Genomic DNA, 12205 nt, shown 5'->3' on the forward strand with positions numbered 1-12205 from the left:
TCCTGTTGTCTGTCACATTGTTCGGGTTAGAAAAAGTAAGGTAGTAGAGTTCTTGAGTATCCTACGGGATAGGAACGGTGTAGAGGAGGTCCCAAATAAAGCCTGCACTCCAATTGTCCGTTTTGAAGCACCAGGAATGTTCACACCAAAATATGTGACGTATGATGAGCAAATAAACCAGCAGAGAGCCACAGTAGGGCTCTGCCCAGTGCCTATCAGAAGAGCAGCACCTATTGAAGTACCAATACCCAGAAAACCATGGACAGTAAGGTATCCAGTGAGAAAACCCTACCAAAAAATGAAACGAAATGAAGATTGCCAAGGTACAGTCCCGGAAGAAACCAAAAAGGTCTTAATGGAAGATGAAAGGTGATGTCACAAGAACACAGACTGACTTGCAGATAGAAGAACTGACGACCCGAGAATGATGCAAAAAGACGAAATGCCATGACTAAGGATATCGTGAACCTAAAGTGAAAGGATGATGTCGAAATGCAAAGAAGTTTAAAGCTGTAAGCAAGATGAAGGCATTCGACCAGTTTACACCTGTAAATATGCTTGGAATCGCAAGAAAGCTAAGAAAACAGTGCAGCTTTCTATGCTTAGTAGAAGAATAGTGCGGCAAGCGCCATTATACATAATCTACCTCAAAACGAAGCACAGTATTATAAGTGTATTTCTACTTTGCACAAGAAGCAGAATCAACCCAAGTTACTAAAGGCCAAATGAGAAAGTTTCATATTTAGCAAAACAAGAAGAGTCGGCTGAAACGAAACTCAGCAGAGGCAACTCGTGCCAGGAAAGCCAAGGTCATACTAATAAAAGAAGCGAACAGTAGCTACATCTAATTGAAACTAAGAACATAATATCCTGCCTCTGAAAGGTCAAGGTAAGAAGACGTAGGCAGGTGGCTGGCTAAATGGGAATCAAATACACAAATTGAGAGAAAAGAGACAAATTCACAGTGTAGGAATCACGTGACCAGACGAGCTAGAAGAAGCAAGGGTTCACACCTACGCTTGGCACCTGATCAGGTGGAGATATCAGAACCTTTCCAGACAGAAGATGCAGTCTCGAGGCCAAGCACAGTGAACTAATTGACACATGGGCACTAAAGTGATGATTGATTGTAACCATAATTGGAGGAAGGCCGGGTAACTAAGGGGCACCCCACACCTGGCCGAAACTTCTGCGTGCTGCTAAGCGAATTGGAAAACTATGCATGGGGTTGGTGCCAACCCAATCACAATGGACCAAATAATCTAGGGTCCTATAGTTAGTAGAACCAATGGGACATCATACTTTTAGTGATGTCTGCAGCAGTCATTTTTGAAGGAGAGGCTTAGATGCCCACCTGACTGTGTTTACCCAATCCCCTCACTACGTTACCATATACAGATATAGTACCTATAGTAAAGTTACCCTTTCCTAACCAATAGAATTGCATGTTAACTTTTGAGTGTTACACGTCAGTGATGACGATTTTTGAGTATAAATGTTACAACTTGCATGAAGTTCATTGGAGTTGAAGCGAGAAGGACAATCGCATCACTGTTGATATCCATAACTCCCCGTTTTCTGTACTTGTCATTAAAACTGACTCTCTTTGCTAAACCATTAAGTTGTCCTTATTGATTGGTGTTGGAGTAATGAATTGGCACCCCCTTCCATCTCAAGGGTGCAGCTATCTCATCTTAAAGTACTTCTGAGCAAACCTCGGGTCTATGGGCCGGCTGAGGGTCTCGGAGTACACTTGGTAGCAGAGATTGGTGGTTATCGATTATAATAAGACAACCATTGACCGTCGATATAAAGTAACTCTAGGTCTTCGGCAATATCACAAGTCCTTTGCCATTCGGCTGAGTAGACCGTGAAGCTCCCCGGAGACAGTGGTAGTGTAAGAAATAAACCTGCAGGACAAGGTCTGAAGGGACCTGTGTTTCCCCATGTAAATATTTCCCATTCCTACGGGCAGCTGAGCGGTAGAAAAGCCGAAGAAGGTGATAACGAAGGCGGTGATCCTGAGGGTCCAGAGAGGAAACATTCGAACAGTGAGTGAAAAAGACTGAGTGTTTTGGTAAAAGTACATGCTTTAGAACAAGTAAAGGGAAAAGATAACGGAGGGAGGCGGGGAAACAAAATATAGCTAGAAGTAGAGAAGAACCCATATATCTAAGGGGAAGGGAATAATGACTCAAGAGTAACTGAGAAGTAACTAAAGGAAAGATACCGGAGAGGACACCTGAGAAGAGGGAGGTTACCGGGGAGGACACCTGAGAAGTGAGAGGATTCGCCTTGTTCCTACGCTAATAGAGTGGCTCGAAGAAACGTGTATCCAGAGTCCCAAATAAAGGGGGGAAAACAGGCTACCACAGCGATTAAAAATGCTGCGAAAGGGATACTTTTAAACTCCATGTCGGGGTAAAATTTAGAGGCAGAGATACATGTGAACAGCTGGTGTTCGTCTAGTCTGTTAAACGTCTGTCTTACATGTTGTTTGTTGTGACGTCATAAGTTGAAAAGTTTATTTAGAAGAACTGATTTAAATTTTACGCAATTGAATAACTGAGATATTATAGTATACAAATTGATGTTTTTTGAGTAAAATAGAAGATATAACATTTTGGGGGAAATCTGGATTGGAGCTTGCAGTGTTTGGTGCTCACTCATATTGTTGGAACTGTTTAAGTCACGTGAAGCTTTGACAAGTGTTATATAAGGAGAAAGAGAACAGATTTAAGCAAGCAAGACATAACTCCTTTGGCACACCTATCCAAACAATTACCGAAACATGCACCCAAGCTGAAAAAATACAGTACGGAGTGGGTTAAGGGGACCACCCATAAAATGTTTATGCCATGGCCACATGGCGGGTCCTTATCTAAAGCTGTTTTGCAACACATGACGACATACTTTCACGCCACATACACAGGCAAAAGGTTAGACAAACGCCTAGCTATTCTGGAGCTTTGGAAAATGTATGAACAGGGAAAGGAGGAGGAGCCGGCAATAGATTGGATACTTAATGTATGTTCAGACGAGGGTGAGACGCCTACCACGCCACCCTCCCCAGCCAAAACGAAGATTGAAAAAAATAAAGACGAGGGGTTATACCTGCAAAGAGAACTTAAAGCAGCTACATGGTATAGCAACCCGGCATAGGAGTCACCTATGCAAAATAGTGGAAAAAATCAAGGGAAAGGAAAGGATAAGGATATCACCTCCACAGTCCCCAGGGACAGGGAGAGATGTGATGATGAAAGAAGGGACCAGACGCAGACAAGTGCATCTCTCGATAAGGAGAGAGAAGGCAAAAAATGGAAAGGAAATGAAGAAAGAACTGATGAGATAGCATTCCCAAAAAATGAATGGATGGGAGGGCAAATTCTATTGAAACTTGATGGTAAAGGCATTGCTGATGCAAAGCAAAGAGAGAGGCTAGATGATGTACAGAGAAAAGAGAAAGAGAAAGAAGTAAGAGATGAAAGAATAAGAAAGAAAGATAGACAAAGGCGAGAACAGCTATACCGCCAAGAGCAAGAAAGACAGCTCGATCGCAAACAAAGAGCAGCCAATGATCAAGACAGACAGCAGCAGCAAAGGTCAGAGGAAGAGCAAAGAATACGAGAGAAGAGAATAAAGAGACGAAGGGATGCGGAAATCCGAAGGGCAGATGAACTTAGAAATGAAAAGAAAAAGGAAGAAGATAGGGCCAGAGAAGAGGCGAGGAAGCTCAGAGAATTTGATGACGATGTAGAACGTAAACGAAGACAGAGAGCACGCGATCTTGAATATCTGGGGAGAGAGGTTAAAAAACCTGATCCAGTGATAGATTGGGAAGACATCGAAGAATTCTTCCCTGCGTACGATTCAGTACGAGGTACGTCTAGGGCAAATATTGAGAATGACTTCGACACCAGAAGCATCGGAGAAACGATTGATAGAATATATGACGAAATGGGATTAGAACAAATACCCCAAGGGGAGGGGGAAGACGAGCGCCTAGAGAGCACTCAACTTTACGACACTGAGGATGTTTCCCGAAGTAGTGGGAATAGAGAACTATCCCTGGATAGATTCGAAATAAGTAGGAATAAAGAGGACACAAGAAGTGGCACGAGTTGGGCACGGACAATGTCCGACTGAGAAAGGGAGGAGCATGAGGAAAAGGAGGAAGAGAGAAGGAGCGAAAGACGACTCCCAAGGGAGAAAGGGATATGATGGTCCGACACTAGCGAGTCTGCGCCGAGGGCATCAGAGTCAGCCACACAGTCAGACTGACATGAAGAAGTCTCTCACGGTCAGAGAGGGGTGTCATCACCGCCCTATGTGGACATGCTAAGGACCGTGCCAGGCAGGCGGCGATGCGGGAATATTACCCCTGCGATAGACAGGAGAACAATGAAAGAAGAGAGAGAGAGCTATTCGTCCCAATTTCCATTACTAGAGAAACGGGGGGGGGAGGTGCGAGACCACAATATATTCCATGGCCACACATGGATTGAGAACATTTGAAAAACAAGCTTCCAAGGCTGATATCGGGAGCTGGAAAATGGATACACGAATTAGAAAAATGACAGGAGGGAACACGTTCGCTATAGGGGATATCAAGGGTCTCCTAATCGCCATACTCGGTGGGAGAGCAGATGATGTGTGGATAAGGGCGGGTTACCCCGGTGTGATCACAATCAATACCGCGCATGATGGAGCTCCATTTAACAATTGCAGAGCTGCAGTACGGAAGGCACTAAGAGTGCTTTCCCAGACACTTCTGATATGGAAGCTATCATGACATGTAAAATGAAGGAGTCTAAGGATCCATTGATTTACATAGAGAATTTTCAAGACGCGTGGGTACTCGGGACTCATGAATCCTGGACGAAATCTTTACCTGTGTTCTACCACATACTGTGCCAAGGGCTGCCAGAGCCGGTACAGAAACAGCTCAAGAAATAGGTAGGAATTGAGGCTAAACCTTGGTCAGAAATACAGCTGACCATCGCACACTGTCGCAGGCTACTGCAAGAAAAGAATCACAAAAAGGAAGCTACACGAAAGGGTGAGGAAGCGAAATTGGTGCAGAACAAATTGTCAAAATATGCTCTTGAGGGAGCCATGATAACTACCACAGCTGAATTGAGCATGCAGCAGATTAATAATCCACAACAGAATAATCAGGGCAATATAGGGTTTTACCCAAGGGGAAGAGGAAGAGGATGGCAGAGCAATCAGGGAGGTTTTCAAAATAATCAAGGATGTTTTCAAAATATGGAACATGGTAATCAAGATATGTCAAATGGGCAAATGATCCGACCACCGCCAGTATGTTGGTTATGTGGGATGACAGGGCATTTAGCACGCATATGCAGAAACCAAGGCATGGTGCAGAACAACCAAGGGACAGGAGCAGGCACGGCAAAACCACCTGCATTTTTACAGCAGGGTATTGCACAAAATCACAAGGTGCAACACAAGCGCCAGGAGCGCAACACAGTTTGCAACCTCAGAATAAAGTGAGTTTTCCACAAGGGCAGTCCCAACAGTCACCACTGCAATTGTCACAAACGATGAGCTCAGGGCAGACCATGAACCCCGGAATGGGAGATAACACTGCCAATGGGGGAAATCCAGCAGCACATGGAGGGGCCAAGCTATATATGGATAAGGACAGCTCACTGGAACCCTGATGTGTTCTATGCTGTCATTGACACCAGACCCTCACCGGGAACCTAGGGTGGATGTCGTTATAGGGTATAAAGAATATTCCTTCTTAGTTGACAGGGGTGCAACACGCTCATGTATACGTGAAGGCAAGTTTTCCTTGTCCGGCGAGGCCATAAATACTCGGAGTTTCACAGGAGCTACAAGTCGTGTTCCCTTCACAAACGCACTTCCAGTCTCTATAGGAGAATGTGAAATGAATGTGCCTTTATTATATTCACGACAGACCCCAGTAAACATTTTGGGTTGAGATTTAATGACAAAGTTAAATATGACAATCTTGTTCACAGAGGAGGGCATAGTATGTTCAACTCCAGGAATGCACTATTCAAATGTATGCAAAATGATTAGAGCATACGCAGGACAGACAGCCATGAGGGCCATACTATTAGAGCCAGAAATATTCGCGTACGGAATACGTGTGCTAATGGCAGGGCTGCCAGGCCTTGCAGACAAAATCATGAGAACCCCAGATGAGTTTCTATTTAGACCAAGAATACCGATGCATGAGGAGAAGGGACAAGTATTTCCCTTGATGATGCACACAGCTGCAGTATGAGGGAGAATGGCCTTGATTGATGGTTATGATGATGAAAGCCGACAATGGTGCGCAGTAATCGCCATTGAAGAAGGTTATCGATTGACTGACGTCACTGATGACGATCTGTTTGAAGAATAAGCAGATATGGGAGAGACAATGGTGGAAGTGAGTCTCACCTTTTGGGTGAGAATGATCAAAAGAGAAGTGCCTCAGAGAATGATGTTGGCACGAAACCGGCCTGAATATTTTGATGACGACATGGCCCAGGTGCCTGTCTCAGTGTGGACCACAGGACCCTATGACGTAGGCCTATTGAAAGGGGTTGGAGAAGTGAAAATCAAATTGAAACCAGGAGCAATTCTACCAAGAGCCCGGCAATATCCCATGTCCAGAGAGGCAGATGAAGGGATTTTTAAGACAATTTCGGCATCTTAGTGATGTCAGAGTCGTCATGCAATACTGCGGTTTATCCGATCAAAAAATCAAAGGGAGGGTCTTGGAGGCTAATTCAGGATATTGTTGAGGCAGAGTTCCCTCTAGTCCCGAACCCGGCTACAATTCTATGTAACATACCTGTTGAGGCAAAATATTTCATGGTGATGGACTTAAAAAATGCATTTTTCTCAATCCTATTGCACCGTGACTCACAAGATCTGACGTCATTCGCATTCAGACTGATGCGTCTGAAGAGCACGAGGCTAACCCAGGGGTACTGTGAGTCTCCTTCTATTTTTAACAGAGTTCTGCATATGGACCTAAGCAATATTGCATTAGAAAGAGTTGTCCTGCAATACGTGCATGACATCTTAATCTGCAGCACGACAGAGGAGCAATGCAGGCACGATTCTGTTCAGCCATTGACTACACTGGCTGAGAAAGGATAGAAGGTCGACAAGAAAAAGCTACAATATTGTAAACAAGAAGTGCTGTACATAGGCCAGTTGATCTCACATGCAGGAAAAAGAGTGACCCCAGAAAGGGCTGAAACCATATTGAACACGGCTTAGCCACACACGATAAACAGATGCAGAGCTTTTCAGGACTGTGCAAGTATGTTAGGGCATGGGTCTTCAACTATAGCTCTTACACTAAGCCTTTACTTCAAGCCCTAAAGAAGGCCCGAGTGACGAATGAAAAAATGTAATGGTCTGAGACAATAGAGGAAGGATTTGCTGAACTCCAAAAAGCTATTTGCACAGCATCAGTTCTAGAGATTCCCAATTATGCAGAGGCATTTTACCTGTTTTCACACACGAATGGCAGCGTTATGACAGCAATGCTCACACAGAGAACCACATTGGGGTACAAACCCCTGGCATATTACAGTGGGAATTTGGACCCGGTGATAAAAGGCCATTTCCCATGCAAACAAAGTTTGGCTGACGTAATGGAATGCTCAATGACGTTATAGGACGAGCACTCACTATTTGCTATCCTAGAGAAACCTAAGGGTATGCTAACATGTCAGAGAGCTTCTGCTTATGAAGTGATCATATCAAATCCATCAATTAAAGTAGTCCGATGTAAGATAGTGAACCCAGCCATGTTTATAGAAGAGCCAGTCACTGAAGGAGAACCGATCCATGACTGTGCAAATTATGAAGATTTCTATGATGAGATCCCCAGAGTGAAGGAAAATGCTTTGGCAGAAGGAGAAAGTGTCTTTATTGACGGTTCTTCAAGAATCGATCAAAATGATGGGCAAAGATATACAGGCATCGCTGTAATGAAACACACCTCAAATGGAGAATTTCGAGTACTCCTTAGTGCACAAATACCATCTCACTATTCAGCACAGGCTGCAGAATTATTGGCGTCGATACTCGCCATGGAGAATCAAGCAGACCAGGAAGTAATGGTGTACAGTGGCTCCGCCTATGTGAAGTCAACAGAGCACTAGCGCGCTGGAAAAGGAGGGACTACCTCCGAGCAGACGGCATGCCAGTGCAGCACGCAGCCTTATTGGACAGGCTGATCAAGGCACTACAGCTCCCAGTGGGCATAGCAGTCGTGAAATGTACTGCCCACACGAAAGGGACAGATTTTATCTCACGTGGAAACCAAGCAGCAGACATGGAAGCCAAACGCATGGCATCCAAGAATGAGACGATCATGGAAGTGGAAGTCACACATACCAATGAGAGAATAATGGTTGAACGAACTACACCTGAAAGCTATAACAATCTCGGGCAAACACAGTTGATGGAACTCCAAGGGGAGGCACTACAGGAAGAGAAAAATCAAGGGAAATGGCGAGGGTGTTCTTTAAACCCTGCTGACAGTTTGTGGCATTAAGACGGCTCTGGCAAACCGGTGATGCCTATAGCCCTGTTAACATTAGGACTGGAGCAGCTACATTACCCAGCACATATGACAAAAGAGAATCTTGCAGCAATGCTCGCAGAAGACTGGTTCATACCAAATCTAACCAAGCACATTGCATTTTTTATAGTGAACTGTATAATCTGCCAACAATTCACAGCTGGGCACACATTAAAAGTAATGAGAGGAGTTATCCCCAGGCCAAATAAGCCTTTTGAGCACTTGCACGTCGATTACGGCGACATGATTCAAGTATGTAATGGGTACAGATACTTAATTGTTCTGGTATGTCCATTCTCTAGATGGATAGATGCAGGTCCATGTACACACCCAGACTCTACCTGTGCGGCCACATTTTTAGTGAGAGAAGTGTTCCCAAGGTGGGGGGTGTGTGAAGTCATGAGATCAGATAATGGACCTCACTTTATAAATGAGACATTCAAACAGATTAGCTTGCTGCTTGGTATAAAGCACACATTCTTGTCGCCTTATCATCTGCAAGGTAACGGGATCTGTGAGAAGCTCAACGGCTTATTAAAGGAAAGGATAGCCAAGTTGAAGCTTACTCTAAGAAAGGGATGGTTGCCCTGCCCTCCTTTGGCATTGTATGCACTCCGGAACTAACCCGGTTCTGACCATCATTTTACGCCACACGAGATAGCCACAGGAAAAATAATGTTTTCCCCCTGATGCCCTGAGATAGAGCTAGCTATGATGCCCAGTCAACAGGAGAAGTCTTAGGGTCTGAAATGCAAAATTACCTGAATTGCATGACATCTTGCTTTACTGTAATTTCAGACCAGCTGCAGCGATGACGAAAAGGGTGCAGGGCAGCACGGAACACAGAAGGAGATACTACTGCAGACACAGCTCAAGGACCTTGTTTACCATCTGTTTTCCCTGGAGATACCATCCTTGTAAAGAATCATACGAGGAAAAGGTGGGACGAGCCAAGATTTAACGGTCCCTTTACATTGGAGGACTGCATTCCTTCCACAGTGAAACTACAAGGCAGGAGAGCCTGGATTTTTCTGGACGATATCAAACCCCCTGCCTGCACCCCAACATGAGGAGACTACAAGCGACGGGGAAGAACCACAACACGTGCAGACGAGAGCCATGGCGAAGAAGAAGGACACATGACCAACCAGACAAAGACAAAGAACTGTTTGCAAATTGTGGCTTAAAATTGGACACTTCCTCTGAGCAAAAAGGGGATAAGGACATAAACGAAGGACACTCTGTGCATCCTAGTTGCAAGGTGAAGAAAAGAATTGCACGTATAAGCTACAACATAGTCTGTTGAACTTGAACCTTGAATTGAGAGACATTAAAACTGTGACGAGGAAATAACATGCCAAATTTTGATCGAGGACACATAAATTGGAATAAAATACAGTATCCAGACTTATTCCACACCGAGACCATATTCAGAATCACTTATGGTGTCCCACAGTAGTGACATCACTAAAGACGTAGTGGCATACTTTAATCTAGTACTAGGATCGTACCCGTCATTGGTGTGGAGACTCACCAGTGTCACTGACTTTCTTCAAGATCCCAAAAATGAAAAGATAATAAAAAGATTGCTTACTGTAATTACCAAACAATTTCTCTCACTTCCTGAATACAGCGAGGAGAAGCCAAATGTCCCAAGCGAAGAAGGAAGTAAGTGAGCTTGTCAATACATTGTTCTTTCGAATAATCAAAGACTGTCCAAATTTTGTTGGAAGAACGACAGACAAGCTCACGTTTCTCTGAGATCCAGCAAATACAGAACGTCTGAGCACACTTCTAAATAACAATGTGATCTTAGTTGCATTCCACGCAAACGGACAGTGCTGACATTGTTTACATTGAAGTGAAAGCATACAGTCCTGAACACCAGAAAAACCGGGACAGATGTCCCTGTCCCCAGAAGACAGTAGATTGGCCCACAACGTTCTCTTTCATTTAGTCACTAATTTTCCATTGCTAGTTTGGAGACCGATCGATGTTGACGTCCTCACATTCGTCAGAGACCCAGCCAATATTGGACAAATGGGCATGATCTTGCATGGAATAATACTACAAGTGGAACTCTCTAACCATCAACAGAACAATCTGAGGAGATTCTAAAAGCTTTCCGCCGAGGTACAGATCGAGAGAGCATTGCCAGAGATTTCCCTTCTTATTTTCCATTAACAAAGGCAACATGTCTTCAGGACTAAAGCAGATCAGGAGCATAGACTGGGATCTGACATACTTTGAACATGCACAGTGAAGAGACTTGTTGGATTATCACTTAATTTTGACACTTCCCATATTTTAGTAAAAGAACTGTATCCTGAGATAATAGACAATTCATTAGTCACAAGAGGGGGGACAATTGTGTTACACCTGAAACTCAAAAAAAGAATCCAAAAAGACAATATTGTTTAAAGGAGTATCATAAGAATTAACATTTTGGCGAATGATCGAGATGGGAATCCAGAGCAGCAACCTCGTCCTCCCACAGGAGGAACAACGTCTCTCTTTCTCTAGAAGTAAATGCTGCCGCCTGACATACAGGGGCATAATGTATTTGTGTATTATATTCATCATTGCTTTACTGTCATTAACAAACAGAACTGCATTTTTCATTGGTGCACAAAGAGTTTCAATTCCAGTGGACCCACCTAATGATGCACGCATGAAGCCTACAAAGGCACCCAGACCTTACATAGTCATTCCATCCCTAGAAGATCTGATGGTGGAATAGATGAACTTGAAAAGGATGTGATTAGCAATGACACACACACACTTGTGGTAACAAACATAAAGGAAAGCCAGAGACAGGGTCGGCAAAGCATGAATGTGACAGGATTACAGACAACTACACGCATGCAAACACGGAATGCACACGCAACAGGCCTAGTGTCAATGACTACAGAACCACAATCCAAAATATCACAGAAGAAAAGACTGCATACTATGAGAAATTCCACAACAGACATTGTGGAAAGACAAGAGGAGTTGGAGAAGAAACCACCAGAAATAACAGTAATAAACACCCCTGAGACGACACTGATGGAGACGAAGACAAATTCAAAGAAAATCTCATGAGCACAGCTGATAGCAGAATCCATCTGGCTGTCATTAGCCAGAGCCAGGAAAAGGCAAGAGGAAATAGGAAGAATTGCCAGACTTTCCTCAACTCAAATGGCACAAATGAGGAGGCCTGCACCATGGACCGGGATACCTGAGGATTCTCCAGCAAGAAAGAGCCATACAGATGCATTCAGGGATGTAATAATAGAAAACTACATGAAAACCTTAAGAATCAAGAGGAGTATGCACGGAGATGACAACGAACTAAACGATTACCTGGACAGCACAGCACATTTGGGAAACAACATTTGGTATCAACACATGAAGGAAGTCGGAAGACGAAATTCAGAAGGGGAATGCTTTGTTTGTGCACTCCTACCCTACAGCATGGGGAAGTCCAAGATCTTCGTAGCTGTAGAAATTGATGTCCAGGCATCACACTGTCTTTCACAAGTAGCCATGTGCAAAACGAGAGGCCAGTTCATGGGCAGTAATGCTTCCCTAATATGGGCAACTGAAACAGCCTATCCCGATGAAGATTATTACGTTCAA

This window comes from Ambystoma mexicanum, chromosome 2p (assembly GCF_040938575.1).
Source record: "Ambystoma mexicanum isolate Mex_15411 chromosome 2p, UKY_AmexF1_1, whole genome shotgun sequence".
Lineage (NCBI taxonomy): Eukaryota > Metazoa > Chordata > Amphibia > Caudata > Ambystomatidae > Ambystoma > Ambystoma mexicanum.